Consider the following 25,831-nt stretch of genomic DNA (forward strand, 5'->3'; position numbering starts at 1 on the left):
CGTTCGTTCGTTCGTTCGTTCGTTCGTTCGTGCGTTCGTGCGTGCGTGCGTGCGTGCGTGCGTGCGTGCGTGCGTGTCGAGAATATTCTTATGGCAGAGAAACTGTTGTCACGTCTAGACGAGGAGTCGAAACTCGCAGTGGCTTATCCAGGCTGCTGTTCACAACGATTGCTGTACAACAGCCACAGACCGCGAGACAGGAAGCTATATACAGCGCAGGTTCCGGCCGCAAACGCCGTTTGCTGCAGTATATTTACAGTTGGAGATTGTAAGTGGCGTGCCACGCACAGTTCCTTTATCTTCTTTAGTTGTTGGCAGGCAGCGGGGAAGACGCGTGTTCGCAGCCGTGCTTTATCCAGTGCACAATGCCACTGCTTTTTACAAGCGCCATGACTTTCGGAGCCGTTTCACACCATCACAAGTTATTGTACATTCACTCGCCAATTTTCTAATGAAATACATTGATGTTTCACATTGTTTTGCCCCAGAATGTGCAAAGAACGCTTTTTATTCTCACAAGTTGGGTGTATAGGACATACGGAAACTTGAATAGATTGCAGCGTGTTCTGCTAAGTAACGTAGAAATGCGGAATTTTATTTATGCTCGAATTAAGGCGCTTATATCAGCGGCTGTTGGTAAATTATGTCCCAGGGTATAATTGATGAATCACCAAGAAATAATTGCTTTGTCTCTACTGCATTTTTTAGAAAGGAAATCTGAGTTAGAACACGTGGTATGTTATACACTTGCGTGTCTCCCTCAAACAGTTTCCCTTGAGCTATTCAATATGCTGCAGTGAAGATAATTACATAAATTTTACATTTTTGGAGAAAGGAGGTGGAAAGACGCAGGTATAGCTGCCTCTTTTCCAACTACTCATGAGAAAAGTGTTGAGGGAGTGACAGAGAGTGAGAAGGCAGCAGTTCAGATCAGTAAGGCGAACCAGAAAAGGCACAACCTGTATACAGCCGGCTCTCGAGTCTGTTGCCGCCAGGTACCTTAGAAGTGCTTGTGACTTTCTGGGCTGATGAGCTGTGAGACCAGGACCCCAGGACATTTGCTTCGATCGAACTCGATGAACTCCCTTTTGAATGTTATTACACTGGAACCCTCGTGTATTCTGGCAACAATCTCACCACCATCATCATCATCATCATAATTTATTGTCTATTTATTTATTTATTGTCATACTCTCAAGGCCCGGGTGAATTACAGAGAAGAGTGGTAATTATTACAAATAAATTCGTTGGCAATAATCTTGAAGTTTGTGGCGTCAGAAATGGCGGTGATGGAGCAAGGGAGGTGGTTCCAGTCATTCTTCGTTCCTGGTAAAAAGGAATCAAAATAACCGTGGGTGCGTCAAGTTGGAACTTCAACCTTAAAACGATGATCCGTGCGTGACGTTATGTATGATGGCGACGAAATTTGTTCATCCTTAAGTGTTTCCTTAGTGTAATAAATCTTATGAAAAAGACATAGGAGAAAGTATTTACGATGTAACTCTAGGTTAGGCAAGCCAAGGGTCAGTTTCCTTGACGAGACACTTGCATGACGAGAATAATTCGAAAGAATAAAGCGAGCAGCTCGGTTTTGAATGGATTCGATGGTATTTTTTAGCTTTATAGTAAAAGGGTCGAAAATGGAGCATGCATATTCAAGTTCAGGCCTCACTAAGGATTTGTGCAGAAGTAACTTGACGTCTGCAGTTGCCGACGAAAAATTACGCCGTAAAAACCCAAGCATGCGATCAGCGTTACCGTAAATGTAATTAATATGAATGCTCAATGTGAGATTGTATTATGTGCATATCAAGGTATTTGTATGATGCAACATTTTCTACAGGTATGTTGTTAGTATTGCACGTAGGAAGGGTGGTATGTCTGACAGCACGGGTCAAACGCATCGCCTTACAGTTATATCCCTCTTCCCGCCACCCCCCCCCCCCTGGAAAAAGGACAATCGTCCAGTCTGCTCAAGACATACTGGAAGGTCTGGAGGTTGTCTTGAGTTGTAGGGTCTGGTAGCGCAGCTGATCGATAGTCTCTTCATATCTTCACTGAGCACATATAGGTTAGTCAACCATTAAAATGCAAATAAATCCAGTTGTATGAATTAGGGAACGCTCCACTAACCCACAGCCTACACATTTGTGTTGCATCATATCGTGATATATTTGCTGGTAATGAAGGTTCGAGGCTGTATCAACGACCAGTAAAATTGTTTGGAGTATTCCATTGAGCGGATGTGACAGAACACGCAAGGCAGCAAATCTGTTTTGCAGCATCCACTATTGATAATATCAGGAGTGCCGGTGTTTCTGCGTGGGAACGTCAGGCAACGTCTTCGCTAAGGTGGCTACCATTAATGCCACAATCTATTTAGTGGCACCTTAAGAAGGTTTCCGAGTACGTTGCAGCTCCAGGAATTGAATAAGGTTAGCCTATTCGTATAGGAGGGTGCTTCCATGTCCTCCTCGCCCTCCGTTCCGTTCAAGGTGCCGACAACCGCATCGCCTGCTACGGTGTCCGCCATTGCATAGCCCATCTCTCAGGAAGTGTGCTACAAGCGCACGAATATGCACCCGCAAGCGCGTTTCAGGCTGACACAATTACTTGAAGAGGTGGCAAGGCACCGGCTCCTCTATTTAGATTGAATTGCGCCAGGCCTAGGGGGCAGCGGAGGAGGTGTTGTCGGGTGGGGCGTACTTTTCACAGAGGCATCAGCGTTCTTTGAAGTCCGACGGCGTCGGGAGCGTCGCTTTTCAACGGCCGCAACAGCTTCCCGACGAGACGAATGGTCTCTCGCCATCTGCTTCAAGATCGCCTTTTCCTTCTTCATTTTGGGGCAGTCCTTCGAGGAAGCATCATGGGATCCAAGGCAATTGGTGCATTTGAGAACCGTGGCTGCACAAGAGTCTGCAGCGTGGAGCTCGCTGCAGCATGAGCAAACTCTCGTGTTCTCGCACACTGTGCTCACGTGTCCGAGCCTCATACAAATGCGGCATTGCAGTGGCCTTTCGATGAATGGTCGCACAGGGTCTCTAAAATGGCTCACCTTGACGTATGAAGGGAGCGTCTCACCCTTGAAATTAATTTTCACACAGCGGGATGTGCCGAGGCGATACGCATGTGTTATGGCGACGCCATCAACGGCTGGCTTTAATAGAATCGGCAAGTCAGCGCTGGAGATGAAGACGTCCACGTCGTAGATGACACCAGTAGTGGAAGCACTGTTCAGGGGATGAACGAGCGGAGCTTAACGCCACCTAGTTCGGTAACTTTAGTCAAATTTCTCAGCGCAGTCTCATGTTTGACGTCGATAGCCAACACATTTTTTCGTGTGTTGACTCTAACGTCTGTTACCTGATTTGGCGTCCCCGCTTCAAGTTACACCGATACAGACTATCTGTTGAGTCGCCTCAGGTTGTCGGTAGCGAGTTCTGGTACAAATAGAACGTGCTGACTGTGGTATTCTGAGTTGGTGCTACCAATGGTGTGCTCGAAGACATGGATGCCCTGGTGGTATGTCTTCGTTTCGCTTTGCGGCACCGCACAAGCTCGAAGGCGTCATCGGAGAAGTCCTCACTGCTGAGCGAGTAGACGTTGGTGTCATCGCCGTCGGTGTCGCTATAGAGGCCGGTCCGCTTCCTAGACGCAGCCGCCGCTGAAGTCGCCATTCCCGGCAGAGGCACGGGGACGTCAAGTTGCATCCGTGCCACCAACCATGCCGGCTCTCCAAAGATGTACGCAGAAATCAGGAGAAAGCATCTGAGAAATAGCGTCCTGGCTCGCAGACACTTCGTCTTCGCCTCCTCTATTTTCAAGAACTGTGGAGCAAATGAGCCGGCATAATAATATGTTCGGGAAGCTCACTTTTTCATGGTATGGTCTTGCTCTACCTGTGTTGTGACGCAATATCATCCTATACCACAGAACTTGAGAACCACAGAAACTTGAGCTGGTTGGTAGGGTTTGATCGTGACAGAAGGCAAGGCATTCAGACACGGACACAAGCGAACCACGCTATACAGACGCCGACCTATCAAGCTGCTGGGAGCACTGTGGCGAAAGAAGTCGGACACGAAAACTTATCTGCGCCTGCTCAGGTATGGTAGGCGCCACCTGTCAATCAGTCACAGTGCCGGGCACGAAGTGTTTCGTTTTTGTTCACTCCTCTTAATCGGAGGGTAATGCAGGATGTAACGAACGCTTCCACTAGCTGTTGATATGCCGAGGCCTGGCATATCAACAGTAGTGGAAGCGCGTACATCAGCCAGCCTCCGATTAAGCTGGGTGAACAAAAAACGAAACACGTGCGTGCATGTGCCTCATTGACAGGTGGCGCTACCATACTTGAGCAGGCGCAGATAAGTTTTGTGTCGACTTTTCGCCACAGTGCTCCCTGCAGTTGATGGTCGGCGTCTGTTTGGTTCAATTCTCTTATGCCCTTGTCTGCACGCCTTACCTTCTATCACGATCGTCCGACATGTTTTGCTTCGAGGTATAGCATGATATGGTAAAACTTTATGCATTAATTCTTTCTTGTAAAAATTATGCGACTTCGATCGCTGTGTTCTCGCACCACGTATGGCAGATGCTGTATTCGGCTTGTCTTTACTGGCATGGGGATGGCTTGCTCCCTTCAGTGTAGGCTAGTTCTAGGTGTTGCACTTGCCCCAAAATAATGCGGGCTGACCAAATGTTACTAAGGCCTTAGATGGCTCATGGGTCGGAAAATACGACGGCGGTCCGGCGTTACAGCATTAAAACTCAAGCGCATGCGCCTGTAAGCCATCAATTTCCTTATCAATAAAAATTCAGAGCCATTCCACTCTGTGAAGGTGGATGACCAGCGGAGCTGCGTATATGGGGATAAATATGTTGATAATAGATATGTTGATTGAGAATAAGGCACATACCACAATGAATTTTGTTTTTTCAGTTTCTTTTGTTGCTTTACTGAATTGAATACTGAATACATTTTCGATTTCTAACCTCCTTTTGTTTGCTTTCTTGCATTTATTATTTGGTTACGAAGGTGACTATCGCTTTATGATCGCTATGATATACGGCCAGTGGCTCTGTGGGAAATGTGGAAAGGTTCTTGGCCAATGTGAGGTCTATACACGACCGATGACGCGTCGTGGGCACCCTGATGTTTGCGTAACATTGAACGTCGAACCTTTCCCAGAGAAACGGCACGAACCACTTTCTGTCTGACCGAGACACGTCTATGTTGAAATCCCCCACAATTATGACGTGAGTGGAGTCGGTAGGGGTTATGCAACCAGAGGTGCATACGCTTGGCGTTTGCGGCACGATCTTCGTCCTTATTACGTGCCGCCCGCCGTCGCCGCGCACATTCCCGCTTGTGTTCACGACGGTGTTCACTTCCGCAGCCTTGTGTTCACTTCCGCAGCCCTCACCGCACGCTGCCTACCTATAGCACGGGTGGAAGGGAGTGGAGATAAGGTTACGTGGTTTGCTATAGAGCCCGTGATGTCGAACTGCAATCCATACTAAAGAGTGTCTTTTCCGGTTTTACTTTTTTTATTATGATATTTTTATGACAATATATTTTGACACTTCTCGCGATTAAATGCAGCTGGGGCATACACGGCGTTACGCTTTTGCTTTATGCTTTAGCTCTTTTAGCTCTGGGGTGGCTGCCATCTTTTTTGCGCACGCCTACAAACCACCAGAGCCCAGCGTATAACAGCTCCGCTATAAAAGAGCTCGATTATCTCTGTTCGCGGAGAACGGACAACCTTTTAAATAATTAGCATGGTCACAAAAGTGTCTGCGTGTAGTTTTACCGTCTTAGTTCATATTTGCCGAGCAATGTACACGTGTCTTATGACGTTTTGAGGATGGTAAGTACGGCTGTGAGAACAGTAAATAAATCTGTTGTAGAAAGTTAGTGCTGTGTGCTTGTATAATTTGCCTTTCCGTGTTCCTCTCATCCTTTATACGCTACAAGAAAGTAGAAGGTCCCATATATACAAGCCCATATAGCTACCCATGTCGATTAAAGTCTTAAGAGAAAGAAAATTCATTAAGCGAGCCTGCGTATGTGTCTTAATGGCCTTCACGTGGACTTGCCCCGACCGTTGTAACGTGCCATTAACCACGCAGAACCAATGGCGAGGTCCAGGCGACCTAGAAGAAGAAAAACAGAAGAACAAGCGAAATGAAAACAAGCAATACGAACTAACAACGCATTCTAATGAGAATGTCGGAGTAAATTAATGAACGTCTCGTGAGCGCGCAGGCTTTCACCTTCGTTCTCTTTAGCGTATGCTAAAGTAACTGTCAAATGTTTTTACTAAACTGTCATCGCGGAATATCATACTGTAAATTTCAATTGATAAAACAATAAAAGAAAGAAACTAAACTTAATTAACGGCAGCGCTGGTATTTATGTCAGGTTTGGGTAATATACACTTGAGCAGCTCTTTTCAGCTCTTTTCATACATATCTAGTTTAACAGAACAAATGCATTGAAAACGCACAGCAAATTGTTGAAGGCTTTTATTCGCTGCACTTGTATACTGAATCCTACCCTGAAAGGGAAAAGGAGTTTTACAGATTACAATGCAAATAAATAAAATGAAAGAAAACAACAGAAAATTCATAGGATGACTATGACTGTACTGACGAAAGGAGCCAACACCATAACAATATTCTTAAAGGAAAATGAAAGGGCATATGCTGTGGCTATGTACACGGCGCAACAGGGCGGCTTCAGAACTCCGGTAGGCTTAATTCTGCACGTGTCTCGCTACAATTTCCATTGAATACTCTTGTTCAGATTTTACGAAGGTGTATGCACAGCCGCAGTTTCGTGTAGCTTAAGACGAACGTCTTCTCCACGGCTTGCTTGTGCTGCTCACTCATTTCAGATTCGATCGCCCCATCTTGCTCAGATAAGCAGTTAAGGCCTGTATTGGCAATTTCAGGTTGAGTGGGCTAACGATCCAAGAGGAGATGCCTCTGTAATGCTTTCCAGAAGACTTTAGGGTGCGGTGCTCATGAGTGCATCACTCGGATAGTGAAGGTTGTTGCCATTACTGGCATATTCCTTCAGAGCTGTTAGGTATTCATGATTGCTGCTGTTGGACCCCAAGACTGGAGTCTCAAACTGTTCACACGAGTGTGTGAGCTTGAATTTTGACGATTGACAGCGCCAGATTTTCACGATCCGCTGAATCCATCTTTTCGGCGCTTGGAAAGTGGAACATTGTCCAACCATTTCCGGAGTGCCTCGTGCACAACATCAGACAGCACACAGGCTTTCCGGGCCAAAAAGCGCGGCCAGGTGGCCGCGCCAAGTTAACAGGGGCTGGTACCACGGAAGTGTGCTATGCAGTTGCACACAGCGGCTAAGGAAACCTGTCGCGACGGCGGCAGCTCCTTCAAAGAGCGTCCCCACCCTCAGCGGGGCGGCGGGTGAGGATGCGATCGAGGCACCCTTGTCCTCAGCAGTTCTCAACCAGATCTCATTGGCCCTGTTACATACAATTTCATACGATTACCAAATCCATGTTTAGATGGATTTTTCCGTCTCGGGAAGGTCAACCCTTGGTGTCCTAGCTTAGTTGGTTGCCATTAATTTTATTACTTCACATAATACTACTGGGCATCCACGGAATCCGGACTCGCCTCTCGCCTCGTAGATGTGGAATATATCGTAAAATAAACACTTTGCAAATGGGCGATATCGTCTGATTCTAAAGATACGTTCACACTGGTTCATGCGGCGTCTAGAGCGATGTCAAATCCAGTTCGGTGATGGCGAGATCAGCCCAAGAGGCTCTATCTTCGCCGATCGGTTCCAGACTAACTTTTGTTACCGCTGCCGCCAAAATTTCCCCCCTCGGACCAATAAGAAAGCGAGTCAGATAGTAGAGCAGACAGAATCCAGCACCACTGCTGTCGTCGTCTCTTCTTTGGCAAATACCTCTTCTACTCTTTCTGCATCGCAAAAAAAAAATTACTTGCCAGGATGCCCAGAAGTATCGCTTCTTCCTAAGGACGCGAAACAAAAACACGCGAACTCTACGGGCGCGATGAAAGCGTGTGGCTTGCGGGAACATCTGGGATACACCCCGGTGCGTGAGGTTGGCGCATACTCCGCATATGGCCTAGTATCAAAATATAGTGAACTGTCTTGTTGTTGTTTTGTTTTTGGCGGTATTTCAAGAGTTGCGCAGGCGTCGCCGCCGCTGGGAGGCGGCTCTCAAATGTTCAGAGCTGGCAGACCAGCTCTGGGCCGTCCGGCAAGTCGAAGATACCGCCCGAGTCCAAGGACTGCGAGCCGCCACCTGAGGCCACCACAGCAGGAACTGCCGGACTATTCTTTAATAAAGTTTCGTCTTCTTCCGCGGGCGCCTGCAGTGGGCAAGTAATGGGAACGATGCGGAATTTAGGCGGCAAGGAATTTCCGGTCCCTGTAGACGCCGAATGACCTAGTGTTAACGTGGCAAGGCAGACCTTCAAAGCCTGCGAAGTTTACGTCACTGTAATTATGATCAGGTGATGTCCCAAATCGACGGATTTTGCAATTTCACTGCTCATTGAGGACATCGTAGGAACTTTTCTTGCCTGTTGGATGATTTGGAATTTTACTGCACCCGGCCGTAGTTTTAGCCGCTCCGCCGCATTTCGATGGGGGTTAAATGCGAAATGCCCGTGCGCCGTCTATATGGTGCACGCTAAAGAAGTCCGAGTGGTCAAAATTAATCCGGACTCACTCACTATGGCGTGCCTCATAATCAGATTGTGGTTTTTGCACGTAAAACCCCAGAATTTAATTCTTCTGCTCCCGCTGAGTGCGGGTCTCGTCCACTAGCCCGGCCATGGCTACAAATGGCTGTCCGCGCGGGGGAGCGTCTACGCCGCCCGCACCCTAATTTGGAGGTACTAGAGAGTTTTAGAATAAGAGCCCCAAACGTTTTGGGGCTCCAAATAAATAGAGTCGAAGCCACTGCGCATGCGCGCGGCGCAGCCTGCGTTTGGGTTTTGCGTTGGGCACTCTAATTCACTTATTTACCGGGATCCCCAAAAGTTGCCCCAAAAGATTTGCGTAAACAAACATGGCGGCACCCATCGAAGCGACGGCTCTAACCTAGCACCAAACTGGGTTCGATTTGAGGTAACCCGGGATGTTCGCGAGCTAGGAGAAGTGACGGCGGTTATCGCTTTTTCTCAACTAGCGTGTGTTATGAAGGTTGAGTCATTTTACACCGCTGATTCCGAATTCTATTGTGGATTTTATGGCTCGTAGGCCTAACGCGACTTAGCTTGGCTGGTGTAGGCACCTAAAGTTGGTTATTCAAAACTAAGCGCAACTAATGGTTTTCTGCTTGCAGAATAACCTCTAATTGTAATTAAACGCGAATACACGAATGTCAAAATTACTATTCTTATCATAAAATGGTGCATTTTGTTTAATTATTTCTAATAGCTTTTCTTTGACGCCGAACTGGCGCTGGCAGCGCAACACGCTATCCGCAAACGCAAAGCCCTATTCTAAACCTCTTCACTCCTGGGTGCCCCAAATCTAACACCTGCAAAGCTCTTTGGGGCCTCAAACTATTGGGGCCCCTATTCTAAAACTCTCTAATCTCCAGTGCACGCAAAGTTTGAGCGAGTCGGTACTGCTGGTGGCTGCGTGTTCGCTGTCTTTTCGCGTGCCTATAGGGCTGCAGGTCGTGTAAAGTTTCTCAGATGCGTTTAAGCGAAAGGCAGCAGAAGCGGTAGTTCCTCTATGTTTGCTTTATTTATCATGCCAGCTTTCTTTCAGCGAGTATTCCCGGCCATCGAGTGAAACATATTCGTATTTGTTAGTGCGCGTCTGACTCCATACTTCTTATTTTAGTTTGTAAGCGAATGTTTTCTGCAATTCTGATACGGCCGATAAAACTGCAAACCCTACTTCGTGTAGTTGTCTAATGCTTGTTGTTGCTGTCAATGCTTCGCCCGGGCAAAATTGCCACTTTCAAAGCGACGTTTTCTTTTCTTCTTCCTTCGATGTTTAGGCTACTATACTACTGCTGCTGTTTCGCGAATGCCGTGTCAGGAAGTGGCTGAGGGCACGTGGCAGGAGCGCAGGCGAAGAGATTGGCGACGTCAAAATGCATGCCTCGTTTGCGAAGGAATGCAGCCACGATGCCCTCTGGAGCTACTTAGTGGGCGCCACAATGCCTTCTCCCCGCAAAAGCATTGCAGCAGCTGCAACGCTTGCTTTTGTGCTCACGCCCAACAGTGCAGAAAGGGAGTAGAGTGAGAAGCCAGAGAATGGGTGGAACCGGATGCCCTACCCCTTAGTTACTGACACGGTCACAAAACAAGTAAACAGCAATCTTGCCACTGTTCGTTGGTGGGAGCTCGCCATCACGGCGTATGAGCAGCAACGCGACGTCAAAAAGCTTGGGTCTTTTGAGGTCTCTTTAATAATGGAAAGGCTACTACTACACTTGGCAAAAGCTGAGGAAGTGGACAAATCTAAATTCAAGGTACGGTATATTTTCGCTATTTCTTAAAACAAATATTCTGCAAATTTTTCCTGCGGAGAACTGACGCAGAGCAGGCAGAGGCGAACTCGCAGCACCGCAGGGTCTTGGCGACACTACGCCAGCGGCGGTCAAGCCAACAACACTTGTGTACCCAACGTGGCGTTGCTCGAAGTCGTGGGTTCTATCCCGACCACGGCGCGCGAATTGCGATGGGGGCGAAATATAAAAACGCTTGTGTACTTAGATTCAGGTGCCTTTTAAAGGACTTCAGATGGTCACAATAATGCTTGACATGCTTGATAATCAGATTGTGGTTTTGGCACGTAGAACACCATACTTCAATTACAGTATAACATGTCTACTACGATGCGATGCGTCGTGTGTGACAATGACGGTTCTAACCTTCTCGTAGGCTATGAACAATTCCCCATAACAACGCCTCAATCAGACACATGTCGCTATGTGTTCTGTGTAATACGTGGGTAAACCGAAGTAATTTACGTAACGGGCAGATCACTTCACCAGTTTAGCATTTCATGTGATTTAATTACGGCTAGAAAGCCTTGAGGCATTACGTAAGGGATGGTTTCCCTCCATATGACAATGTCATCACCGATCAACAGAACACCAAGAATTGTAAGAGAGAGAAAGAAAACAATTGGGGGAGGGAGGTGCAAAAGGGAGAACATTGTGTCGGTAAATTAATGTAGGAGTAAGGGAAGAGTGTGATCCGGTGATTAGGCAAGATGGGGGTTATTTAACATTTCGCGGTATAATTTGGGGTCAGTGCCTGAGACTATGTTTTCTGGGAGGCTGTTCCAATGGGTTATTGCATCAGGGAAGACTGCCATGTATATGGAAGATGTCCGAGTGATAATGTGTGCTATGGGACGACTGTGGTTTAAGCAGGAAGATGCACGTAAGTGGACTTATCAGGGAATGTCTGAAGTGCGGGTCGTAATAAAATGTGTGAAGCAAGCAGAGACGAGAGATGACCCCGGGGGACGCAAGCGATGGTAGTTCAATTGTGCGTTTTCGTGCGGTTTTGGCCATTTCCGAAGCGTATTGAGAAGTTTAAACCCAGCAGGGCGATTTTGTACTGCTTCTATGTCATCGGTAAGAAATGAATGAGAAGGCTGCCAGACAGATGACGCATATTTTAGCGTAGGACGAATAAATATTAGATTTGCTAGCTTTTTTGTTTCAGAATAAGTGGTTTTCAGGTTACCTTACAAATATACAAGGGTACGGTACCCGCAGTGGTGGTACCAACTTTGACGTTAAATGGTGTTCACTTAAACTAACCCCCTCTGCTGTCTGTGATTGTATTGACTCTAAAATACTTCATAACACCTGTAGTATCACGCACGGGTAGTACGCAACTTTGACGTTGCGTACTAAGCCCGAAAACGCGGGACCGAATTTAGGCCGCGGCGGCTGCATTTCGATGAGGGCGAAATTCAGAAGCGTCCGTGTACCATGCGTTTGGCTCACGTTAAGGAACCCCCGGCAGTCAAGATTAATCCGCAACCCAACACTACGGCGTGTCTCATAATTATATCATAGTGTTGGAACGTAAAACCCTTGATTTTAATTATTTCTTCATCCAAGGGTACATGAAGCATTAGAGAAGATGGGGTCAATATGTGTTGACCATGATAGTGTTGATTTCATGGGAATGCCCAGCTAATTGAGCGACGTGACATGATTGATGGGAACCTTGCGCCATAAAACCCCATATATCATCATCATCATCAACAACAACATCATCATCATCATCATCATCATAATAGGGATTGATAGGAGCAGAATTAGTTGTACAGCTGGGGTTTGTTAAGCTGAGGTTGAGAGTGAATGACAGAACTTTGCACGCAATCAGGTTAAGCGGTATGAACCATGTTTCGGACCATACTGCCATCGATTCAAGATCCCGTCGTAGGGCGGTGATGTCGTTACAGCCTTTAATAGACGAATATACGAAGCAGTCATCCGCGAAAATACTTAATTTATTCTTTTTGTCAGCAGGCAAGCGATTGATGCACATGAGACAAAGTAGTTGCGATAAACCAGCACGTCGCACACCCGATGAGACGCTGTAAAGGGATCGATTATAGTTCCTGCAGAGGTGAACTGGTGCATACCTCTTAAGAAATGTACAATCAGGCAAGAAAATCATGTAGTATGCCGATATATGCAAGTTTATAAAGTGGGTGATTATGGGAAACGCGTTTAAATGGTTTTGAGCCATCCAAAAAATGGCATCAATCTGCAGACGAAGATTCATGAGTTGTAAAGTGTCATGAGTGAACTCGGCGAGTTGGGTTTCGCATGAAACGATTTATGAAGCTGTGTTGATGACGGTAAAATGAGCTTATAGATTCCAGGGGAACCACTAAGTTGTGTGAGTTTATACAAGGTGTTCCATTTAAGCCAAACTTCAAGAGAGAGAGAAAAGAATAAAGAGAAAGGGGACAGGTACGTTAACCAGTGGTAGTTCCGGTTGGCTACCCTGCACGGGGGATGGGGTAAGGGGAATAAAAAGACAAAGAGAGTGGAAGGGGGAGATAGAGAGAAATAGAGACTATGCGAATGCTACGCAGCTGGACAGAACCTAAGTAATGTTGTTTGCCGTCGCTTGGAGATACTGAGATTATTTCTTGCTTTCCCCCTAATTCCATAATTAGTCTTAATTAATTAATCAGCTTCTCTAATATTAAACTTAGACTGAAAGTGTAAATAAGAATGTTGTAGAGCGACACGGAAAACTCCAGATACAGCTTTCTGTTGCTACAATTATAGCAATCGAGAAATCAAATAATTAATTACCACTCATTATCTAATTAGGAAGAATGAAACAAATAATCTGAGTATCTCCAAGCGACAGCAAACACCAATACCTTGGTTTGGTCCAGCTACGTGGCATTTGTACATTTTTAAAATTTGGCTTAAGTTACATGGGACACTGTGCGTTCTCGTAGTTTGGAAGGAAAGCTAGTCATAGAAATTGGGTGCTAGCCTGTAGCGCCATAATGATCACCAGTCTTAAACATTGATGCGGCATTAGCCTTTTCCCAGAAGCCGGGGGAGTGCCCTGCGTCTAAAGATTGCGTGAATATTAGGTGCAATGCCTGGGTAGAAATACTACCGGTGTTATGAAGTATTTTAGGGTCAATACAATCACAGACAGCAGAGGGGGTTAGTTTAAGTGAATTTACGCCACAATATGCCGTCGGTCTTAATCTTGATGGTTAATCGGTTTTTTGGCACAAGCGCCAGGGAAGGCCAAAGAGCATCAGAATGTTAATCTTGATATCGTACATTAATTTCACGAATAGTTATGGTATTGATTCAATTGAAAAGTCATTGGTGCCAGAATAAACTGAGGTGAAGTTGAACTAAGCACTCAACAACTTAAACATCCGACGTCAACAACACCGCCAATTTACTCTCAATTTTAGTTAACTACTCTCAATTTTAGTTAACGTTAATTTTATAAAAAGCTTCGTTTTCACCGATTCGCACAGTGCGTGGGACCTTCACAACTTTTTTTTTTCTGCCAAGTTGCAAGAACACGAGCGATCGACGCGCGTTAAGCTTTATTGCAAAACGACGAAGATGTCAAGTGTACGCACCTTCAGGTGTTGCTCAGCTGGCTCGGTTGCGAACCGAACGCAGCGTTGTGTTTTTGATTGCTGGCATGAGCATTATGCCCGAGCGCAGTATAATAGATCCCGCCGATCGGGACCCTTTTAGGATACGCGTAGCAAAATATAATCGCTCAGCTAAGACTGTCTACAGTGACGTCACCTAGGTGTGGAGCGCGCTACAGTACGCATTATGCACTTCATAATCAAATTTATTTGCAAAACCTGAAGCAATACATCAAAACACAAAAAAGAAATTTTATTGCACGTTTTTCACTAACAGCAATTGAGGCTCTGCCTGGCTATTATGTTCTAGCAAAGAACTCCCTTTGCCTTGTTAATACGCCTTTCTTGAGCTAAACAGAGCATGCCGGTTATCATCTGGCTACCATGAACGACAGCATTACCATTACTACTAGCAGGAGCGCGGAGGAAGTTTCCATGCGAACGGCAGCCGCTGGGACAATTCTAATTTTGGATCGTGTTAAATGAAGCTCTAACTGACCTTTTGATTTTATCTGGGTCGGAGCATATTTGCGCCAGAATTAGCAGAATTCGCGACGAAAGCTCTTCCCCCCCCCCCAAAAAAAAGACGTGACAACGGAGTACATGGAGAATCCTTTGCTTATCCAAAAAGAATAAAAAAATTAACAAGGAAAAAAGAGGAATATGGCACGGCACGATTGTGCTATTCTGACAAAGTAGGGCGCGGAATGTGATGCTCCAGATCCGATCCAACGCTATTAGAACTGCGATAAGAAAGGTACAACGAGAGAACGCAAATATTTCAGTCAGCGAGAGTTGTAGCCAGTCGCCTTGCTCATATATCACGCTCACCCGTTACTTGGCTTTCAGCGACCGGCCACAAGAGCATGAACTTACTGGTACACTGAGATCGCCAGCTTTGGAAGGTGGAAACACTAGAAAGCGAGTTTTGTCGTTCTGGCGTCAGTTTCCACAAGTACATTCAAATATATTTGAGAACTTTTATTTGTTTTCATTTTGCATGGATTAGAACAGATATGCACAACATATGAAGAGGTATTGTAAACCTATAGCCGGCTCGATTTGAAATGTGGCGGAAGAGTGACCGTCGGCGTGCTGTAGATAAGTATGAGAAAAAGTGTAATGGAAAATCTATTTGCAAAGTATTAGGAATGGGGGCACGGCAGTGCAGGTGAATATGTGTGACGCGTAGCGACTGAGTGACGCAACGAAATAACATTGACTGAATGTTAAATGCTAAATGGAGACGCGGGTGTTTACTGCATGTGGGTAAATGGCATATCTGGTGAGGTTGACTGCCTGAATAATTTATCTTACTCTCAATTTTTGAATCTTAGAGAACAAAGGAAATTTCGCAACAAACGTCACTGCATGAAGAGGCACACAAGCGGAGATCGCACGTGGTTCTTCTTCTTGTAGGTGCACATGAATGTTGACAAGTGTTCTTTCACTCTTGCATTCACGATGACAAATGTGACCAGCAGGAATGCATGCGGTGCTGGCGGCTGCTTTCTGCGGATCGAAGTAGAACTACCACCAGGGCTTCCAGGGTCCAACTTGACCCAGGACGTGTCCGCCATGGCCGATCTTGCTCACGCGATGTATTGTATTGACTACGTAGGAAGGACCCGACACATATGTGTCTCCGTGACCACCACCGAAGCCATCGCCGAAACCACCACCGAAGCCGCCACCGAAGCCGCCACCGTAGCCGCCACCGTAGCCGCCTCCATGGCCACCTCCCGTGGTCAGGATAATGAGGCCACCACCTCCGCCACCATGGAAGCCGCCCCGGCAGGAGTGGAGCAGCGTGAAGATCAGAGCAAGGGTTGCCTGCACACAAACTGCTGCATCCTTATGCGACACTCACACATGCCGCCACTTAAAGTGTACGTGGCAGCGCTCAACAGCTAAACACGCAAACTTTATCGAGCGACCCTAGCATAGCAGGTTTCCATCAAGCAATATTAGGTCTTACTTGGAACATCATATGCCTTAGGGAAATTAGAACATTTAAGTTTTAATGCGTATGTATTCTGTTAGAAAGACTATTCTGATATTGAGCGAATACGCAGTAGGATTTTTAATACATAATTACACCGAAGAAAACGTTTCTGAATTCTATAGCATTAAAATATGAAGTTGTAGTTATGTAGGGTCTTATGACGCAAAATCATATTAGCAGATGAGTAGCATTCATTGTAATAAAACTAAATAACGGGTACAAATTCAAGGTAGTACAGGTCTGTCTGTCAATGTCCAGTCATGAAGATGACTAAAGGTAGATATAAATTCTATGAGGACGTTGAATTGGCATCGAGAAAGGTAAGACACAGTATACAGTAGACATGGGTGGCCATGATGCGTACATGAGAAAAACGCATATTGCAGAACAGATATCTGGTAGGAAGGTAGGGTTAATTGGGGGATCAGATTTGGACGAAGTAGTAGAAGTGTAGTAGCAGAAGCACTTCCTCCCTGCTACGGCATTCTGCATTTATACGGATGAATGCGCTAAGAGCAGGGAAGGTTGTTTCAAACTATAAAATAAAATTCAAAAAGAACGAAGGTGCTTGAGGAGAAGGGAAAAAATAAAACAGGAACAAACAGTCCAGGAGCCACCGTCACACTTAAGCACGAGAAAAAGAAAAAAAGTCATATAGTCATGCACTACGGGAACTATAGCACTGATACTAGATATAGTAGAGCAAATTTGTTGGTAGATTTCCGGAAAAGGAATAGATTGCGGATAATAAATGTCATTTCTGACAGCACAGTATAAGAAACTGGACATGGAAATACTCAAACGGCGAAGCAAGAAATTACGACTTCTTACTTCGTGCCGATCCCAGCAATGTTGAGGATTTTATATCGGGAGCGATTTCAACGGCTGACTTTGGCACAATGGGCCCAGTTGGAGACAATCGAGCGCTATGCGCACAATCCCCGCGTTACCCCGCATTGTTCTGATGCCAACCTTTCGCAAATTTTGCAGGGAGAAAAAGCACACGAGATAAAAAAGCTACTTGTTCCTGTGGTCGCTGCGCTGCATAAAAAAATTTAACGTGACTCGCGAATAAATAATAAGCTTGAGCCCATGACTGATTTCTAATTCACCATCACGATGAATAAACCAACCAAATTGCAACTGAGCGATACAGCAGATATCCCCGCTGAGTGAAACATCTTCGACGCACAACAGGCTGATACCTGTCTCCTCTATACACATTTTGTTGCCCCACGAGATGGCGGCAAGATATAATTTGTTAGCCCTACATATGACTTACATGAATAGAATTGAACATTCTCTCAGGAACGGAGCAAGCCTAAAAGCAGTGAAGAAGAAACTAGGAATAGGCAAGAATCAGGTGTATGCGTTAAGAGACAAAGCCGGCATTATCATTACTAATATGGATGAGATAGTTCCAGTGGCTGAGGAGTTCTATAGAGATTTATACAGCACCAGTTGCACCCACGACGATAATGGAAGAGAGCATAGTCTAGAGGAATTTGAAATCCCACAGGTAATGCCGGAAGAAGTAAAGAAAGCCTTGGGAGCTATGCAAAGGTTGAAGGCAGCTGGGGAGGATCACGTAACATCAGATTTGTTGAAGGATGGTGGGCAGATTGTTCTAGGAAAACTAGCCACCCTGTGTGCGCAATGCCTCATGACCTCGAGCGTACCGGAATCTTGGACGAACGCTAACATAATCCTAATCCATAAGAAAGGGGACGCCGAAGACTTGAAAAATTATAGACCGATCAGCTTACTGTCCGTTGCCTACAAAATATTTAGTAAGGTAATCGCAGATAGAATCAGGAACACCTTAGACTTCTGTCAACCAAAGGACCAGGCAGGATTCCGTAAAGGCTACTCAACAATAGACCATATTCACACTATCATTCAGGTGATAGAGAAATGTGCGGAATATAACCAACCTTTATATATAGCTTTCATTGATTACGAGAAAGCGTTTGATTCATTCGAAACCTCAGCTGTCATGGATGCATTACGGAATAAGGGTGTAGACGAGCCGTATATAAAAATACTGAAAGATATCTATAGCGGCTCCACAGCCACCGTAGTCGTCCATAAAGAAAGCAACAAAATCCTCATAAAGAAAGGCGTCAGGCAGGGAGATATGATCTCTCCAATGCTATTCACAGCGTATTTGCAGGAAGTATTCAGAGACCTGGATTGGAAAGAATTGGGGATAAGAGTCAACGGAGAATACCTTAGTAACTTGCTATTCGCTGATGATATTGCCTTGCTTAGTAACTCAGGGGACCAATTGCAATGCATGCTCACTGACCTCGAGAGGCAAAGCAGAAGGGTAGGTCTAAAAATTAATGTGCAGGAAACTGAAGTAACTTTTAACAGTCTCGGGGAGGAGAACAGCAGTTTACGATATGTAGCGAGGCAGTGGAAGTAGTAGGGGAATACATCTACTTACGGCAAGTACTGACCACGGATCCGGATCATGAGACTAAAATAATCAGAATACGAATGGGCTGGGGTGCGCTTGGCAGGCATTCTCAGATCATGAACAGCAGGTTGCCATTATCCCTCAATAGAAAAGTATATAACAGCTGTGTCTTATCAGTACTACCAGAAATATACCAGAAATATAAACACTACAAGAAATATATAACATAAACAGTACGGCTGTTAACTGGATAAAAGAATACTTAAATTTAAGAAAACAAAAAGTAGTGCTTAATGGCAAAACATCCCGTGATGTTGATGTGTCCTCTGGAGTGCCCCAAGGATCAGTCATAGGACCACTTTTATTTCTTATCTATATAAATGATATTTGCTCCGGTATTTCATCGCAAATCAGGTTATTTGCCGATGATTGTGTTTTGTACAGGACTGTTCATACTACCCACGAGTGCAATGTTTTACAAAATGACCTGTACAAGATAAATGAGTGGTGCAACAAGTGGCATATGCACATTAACATGAAAAAAACCGTTCATACGCGTTTCTCGAGGAAAAGAATCCCTCATGTCTTCTGTTACTCTTTAAATTCAACCATGATAACATCGGTTCAGGAGCACAAACATCTAGGCATTTATTTCACACCTTTTCTTTCTTGGAGCCGTCACATTGATCATATCACAAGTAAATCATGCCGCATTCTAGGTTTTCTGCGCAGATATGCAAAAAAGTTGCCACTAGAGACAAAGGTGTCATTGTGCAAATCAAATGTCCGATCTGTTCTGGATTATGCGTGTGCTGTGTGGGATCCGTGGACGGCACGTGACGTCAACAGTTTAGAAAGAATTCGAAGTATAGCCGTTCGTTTTGTATATTCAAACTACACTAGGAATTTCAGTGTTTCAAGAGCAAAAGAAAACCTCAGTTGGGAGCCACTTCAGCAACGCAGGAAATATCTCAGACTGAAACTCTTTCATAACATATTCCACTCTCGAACAGGTATAAATCCCGGGAAATATTTTTCGAAGCCTGATTACGTTTCTCAACGGGTGGACCATGAAAATAAGGTTAAAGAAATAGCCTGCAAAACTGAAGCGTTTAAAATGTTATTTTTCCCCAGAACCATAAGCCAATGGAACAAGCTGCCATCCGATATCGCAATGATTCTATCAAATGATGTATTTTCAAACTGTATACGCCCACTGAAGTAAGATAGTGTTTTTGTGTGTATGTGCGAGTATGACAGCATTCCGGGTATATGTTATGTTTTGCCTGCTTTATTTATTGGTTCTTTGTTTCCTTTTCCCCCCGCTGTAATGCCTACGGGCGCTGTGGGTATTGTGATAAATAAATAAATAAATAAATACTGACGTATGGGCCAGAAACCTGGAGGCTTACGAAAAGGTTCTACTTAAATTGAGGACGATGCAACGAGCTATGGAAAGAATGATGGGTGTAACGTTAAGGGATAAGAAAAGAGCAGATTCGGTGAGCGAACAAACGCGAGTTAATGACATTTTACTTGAAATCAAGAAAAAGAAATGGGCATGGGCAGAGCATGTAATGAGGAAGGAAGATAACCGATGGTCATTAAGGGTTACGGACTGGATTCCATAGGAATGGAAGCGTAGCAGGGGGCGGCAGAAAGTTAGGTGGGCCGATGAGATTAAGTTTGCAAGGACAACATGACCACAATTAGTACATGACCGGTGTAGTTGGAGAAGTATGGGAGAGGCCTTTTCCCTGCTGTGGGCGTAATCAGGCTGATGATGGTGACATATCACTTTATCAGTGTTCATCAGCGTTACATATCTGCTGAAGCCAGTGCTCTAGTAATGAAAGTTTGAGTGATGCACGAAGCTGGTGCTCGACGTTATACCTCTAAGTTGCCTACTTTCAAGCACTTGGAGAAATTCACTGATTCCCTAGTGGCTGTTCAAGAACTGAAGAATGTTCACAAGGCAACGGAAATCTTTGAGACGATGCACTCCCTGAGTCACAATACAGGTACCTGCGTCAGTGTAGCCTGGATTCAAGATCACGCTGCTAACCCTCCCAACATTGTTCTGACCAGCAGACACACAGCCCTCCTAATCAAGACCTTCCGTCAATTACCCTGCCAACATAACCCCTCACGTCACTCCGCGTCCGCAAGAAGTCCCCTCCGCTGGTACCCTCGCGCTCCTTTCCCACCGTGTTTGCGGAGGATGCTTCGGGACAGGGCGGCCCTTACACCGGCTGTCACATCGACATGGAATTGGCCTCACTTTCCACTGGGCGCAACGTGTCGATACAGTCCCCTTTCAGTGACGGAAGACCATGTCTACCAGCCACTGTGGACCTGCCCCGGCTAGCAAGTGTAAGGCTCGCGTCTCCTAGTGCAAGCTGTCCTACGCTACAATGCCACAACCAACTATGATCGCTGGATACACGGCAACAGATACCACAAAACACTGCTTCAGTTTATACGAAACACAGGTCTCAGAGCACATATATAGTATACACAATACATTACACCTTAAGGCAATTGTCTTAATCGCAATAACAAAAAAGCCTGATTCCGTGTCGTGAATCGGTAAAGAGCGGTGATTGTAAGCTAGCAAAGTCCATGGTTGTCCTCGATCGAAAGAGAGAAATAGAAAACTATTCAAGAACAGCAGTCCAACCTGGTGACCGTCAAGAGAAATACGAATAGATACAGGCTGCTTGTTGGTCGAAAATAAATATGAGTCTTTAAAACACTAAGTAACAGGTAAGGAATGAGGCCTTAGAGGTTACGTGAGATTTCATAGAGCTAAGGAATGATACTTTAACGAAGATTGTATCTCAAGCCGTCATAAAACTAACGTGTAAGGCTAGAATAGCGGAAGAAAGTAAACTCTCCCAGCTACCAACGAACCTAATAAGAAAAGACAAAGCATGAAAATCTCGTGCCCAGGGATCAAGTCCAATTGGCTTAAGTCAAAAATTTGATCGAGCAAAACATATGTTGCATTCGAAATGAGAAAACTAGAGATTAAGGATCCGTGAACAAGAAGAGAAACATGAAATTAGCAAGAAGACAGCATTATCAGGAATAGGATGCACGCAATTAAAGATTCACAGGGTAGTGTCATCAACAATTTCATTGATATAATAAAGGCAGCAGAGTAATTCTTTACTGAACAATAAGTACAGAAAACAGCCACGTGCCGACGATTATACCATGTCCAACTAGAATGAAGGTGGATGCACTTTTGAAGCATGCGTCTAGTGGACAATCAGCAAAATAAGAACAGTCGACTGATAAAAGATTGTGGATCTCTGTACTGCAAGAAGCATGCGATCCTTTGTACGCAATGCGTCAAGACTTCAATAGTGCTAAGATGACATCAATCCTCGAGAAAGATACAATAATGAACTGAATAATTAAAATTCCATTTATATTATAGAAAATATACACTAATGTAACTTTGTAAAGCCTACAATAAAGCACATGTTAAGGTACTTATTTGATCGGACTAGGAGCAGCGCAGCGGCCACAGTCTAGGTAGAGCACGGACTCCGAGTGCGAGCGGCATTCACGAGCAAAACTGCTGAAGCAGACGACCCACTAGAAACCGCTGGAGAGGACGGCCCACTATATCGTTGCAATCCTTCTCTACACAGAGATAAATGTGGCTCTAGAAAATGATACTAGGAGTCTATCCCATCCACGCTATTGATAATTGAACATTTTGGGAAGTACAAACATTCTCGCTCTATGATCTTCATACATAACAGAAAGGCGTTCTATTGAGTAGAAATACAAGCCGTCAGATTGGAATTGCCCAGTCAAGAAGTAGAAGAGTAAGTGTATATGATAGGAAATATTTGCAGCGATACCTCAGCTGGCACACTTCTTTCCAAAAAATGCGAAGATTTTTCTGGCTAAGAAGGGTATCAGTGAAGGAATTACTGCATGCTTCCAAGAAATATTCAAGATGGTAGATCAGAAAGCATGGCTCAACGGACATTATATCAGCAACGTGCGATTTGCATGTGACGTTGCGCTCTTCAGCTGCGCTAGAGATAACTTACAACAAAAGATTGCGGACATGAACCGGCGAAGGCTAAATGTAAATGCAACACGAAGAATTGTCGTGTTCTGTGAACTGCCAAGGAAACAGATATGAGTTCATAATTCGTAGTAAGCTGATTGAAGCAGCGTGGGAATCTTCTTTTTTTCAGGCTAATTAGTGAGAAGGCACTGAGATCATCATGCATGTGCACACTTGTCCATGGATCATTTTCATAGTCGTGCGTGTATTTGTGTGCGGGGCTCAAAGGTACACACATGCTACACCAGGGCACGCACGTAGGTTTCAAGGTACCGAATGTGAACCGTGTCCTAACTTGAAGAATGGCAGGCAAGGCCCATGAAACCAATTAATGCACTTTACGTCCGAGATGTCTTCAGCCGGGATTCACGCTAACGACGGGGGTCAGTACTTACCCAGAACAACGTTTTTCCTTGCCTGTCTACGATGGGCATCGCTGGTCGCGTATCCAGCGGATCCACTGAACCTCCATTTAAGCTCCCCGTCGTCTTTTATACGGCGCCCTTGCGATGCGCGCTCTCATTTCTCACTTAGCCTGTGCAGGAAGTGCACTTTCACACGCTCTCACTAGCTCCCTCTCATGTCCAGCCAGAGATGAGAAAAAAAGTGAAACTTTGCATGGCAGTACAACCAACGTAATGATATGCGTGATCGCCTTTCCCTCCTCGCTATGGCTTACAACGTGCACCACTTCCGGCTCAACAAGTGATGTATTGCGTGCACTTCCTACTTCCGCCGGTCGTCGAACCACGAACGCCTTGAGCGCGACGCTGTTTGTGCGCTTCTGCAAAACTCTTCAGCGATTGTTCCTTGCGATGAAGATGACAGGCCGAAGAGTTTTCTCCGCCGTGACTCTCAAAGTCACCCAAGCATCACGCTTATCGAACCGGGCGGCCCGTGGGCGCAACATAGCACCGCTGAACGGGGAGCGTATTTTGTTAATTTTGTGAGCATCGCTTAACAAGAAAGCAGAACTTACGTGTCGTCACGGGGCGCTGCTTTAACAAAGGAGCTCGTTGGACGCGCAATGAGGCCGTTCCGAAAAGAGGACAGCTGCGACGCGCATAACCTATGAACTTGCGCCAAACTGGCTGGACGACTGAAGCCAACCGAGAGCGCTAGGTTTCCAAGGACCGTAAATAGTTTCAGAGACATGAAAGCGGTGCAAAGATAGCACTGGATAACAATACAGGACACACTCACAGCTTTCGCTTCCAGGTCTTATTTGTATGGATTCTTTTTCTTAGCAACTACAATGTGTCGTGGTGTCGCGCCTGTATATTTATTTGTATTCTTTTATTTATTTTTTTGCTCTCTGACTCTGTGTTGTAGTTACTATTATAAGTTAGGTTCACACGAGGGACGGTGTATATGGAGTGTGCCATGACTCGGAGACATCTAACTACACTGTGCGTAGAGTCGGTGCTATTCAACAGCTATTCGCGACCTCTCGTCGAGCCACACAACGTTACTGAGTCCATAGTCTGAACCTACCCGCCAGAGTAGGAAAGCTAGAATTTGCGGTCACTGTAGTGTGAACCCCGAATAGTCTTGTGACCACAACGGTCCCTGCGTAAGACTAAAGCCAATTTCTCCTTTCTGACTACACCTATCTACCAACAAAAAACAAGGAGTTCGAGCTATAATGCCATGCTGACTCGCAAATATGCAATGGTGCTCTACTCTTTTATTTGTTTTCTCTTTTTAAACTGACTTGGAAGATGGTTTTGGTAAAGTGCTACGAGAATGACAGGACCCACATTTTCCAGATAATTTACCTGCTGAGCAGAATAATGATATTAAAATGAATACCGGAACTTATTTCATTAATCACCGAACGTCTGACCATTTTCGCAATATAGCACATACACCGCTAGAACGAAAACAGTCAAATCTTTCAAAGGGAGCTCTCAAATCTGTCCGGTAGACTACTGTCAAAAAATATAAACATCAGCGCTCAACTTTTGTATTTCTGCACCTGGTCAGAAAAGAGCTAATCATATCCCTTGCCAAAAATACTTCTTTTCATACGCTACTTTTCGTTATTTTCAATAAATGTTCTACTACCACTACAAGTTTAATTGTAGCATGTATTTTTTTTATTTATTTTGGTATTATATATAAGAAGACAGCAAGACGTTTATTCCTGTGATTGCTTTTATTCCCCATTGGCACTAGTTACTCTTAAAAGGAGACATATTGATGTAACTCAGTTTCATTTATCTCCTCCGAACGTCCTTTCAAACTTTTTTTAATTATCGCTCGCTTATCAACTTTCTAAAGCCCGTCTCTTCTAATTTTTTAGGAAAGTTGAGATTGACAATGGCTGCAATTCCACGCGAAAATTCTTTTCCATTTTGTCCCTCCTACTTCTTTGAAGAACCAACAGCCATCCCTCCCTCCCCCAGTTACTGTAGCACCCCCTTATTCTCCTCCCTCTATGTAACTGGGAAATAGTAAGCCATGAAGCGCGGCCAATAAGAAAACCAGTTGTTGCCCTGACGAAAACAAATCCCCTCGTCGAAACATTGTTTCAAGCAGCATGCCTTGTTCGATCATAGTTGGTCATTTAAAGTCGCCAGTTGCCGGTGATTTTCTGTCTTAGCACACATATTACGCACACACACAAAAAAAGTGAACACTCTCAATAATATTTTAATCGCAAAATGGTGCCCAAGAAACACTGAACACTGTCTTCAAATAAACGCTAAAAAACGTGCTGCATTTCTAAAAAAAAACGTTAACCCATTGTGAGGGCGTACGTGGCTCGAAAGAAGGTTAAAATCCGACACGCAATCACATCGAGGACGGAACTGCATATTTATTGTATAATGAGACCATATTGATTTGAGAAGCATTCCAGCTTTCATTCTGAATTAGCCGCTTTATAGCCTCTTGTTATTACCCTTTATTTTTAATCCACTGAAAGCAACTAAAACAAGTTGACTTCCCCAGGAAAACCTGCCGATCCACCAGGTGAGCTGCTATATACCCATCCGAAAGTTAAGTAGAATGGCTGCGCTGCGAAAGCAGATTCTTGACATTGATGGTCATTTCGCCCAGCCTATAATACAGCCGCAATAGGAATTACTATTTTACTGTGGTGACATGTGTTACACTTGTCGTACATTAACCAGATGTAAA

This window comes from Dermacentor variabilis, chromosome 1 (assembly GCF_050947875.1).
Source record: "Dermacentor variabilis isolate Ectoservices chromosome 1, ASM5094787v1, whole genome shotgun sequence".
NCBI classification, from domain to species: Eukaryota; Metazoa; Arthropoda; class Arachnida; order Ixodida; family Ixodidae; genus Dermacentor; species Dermacentor variabilis.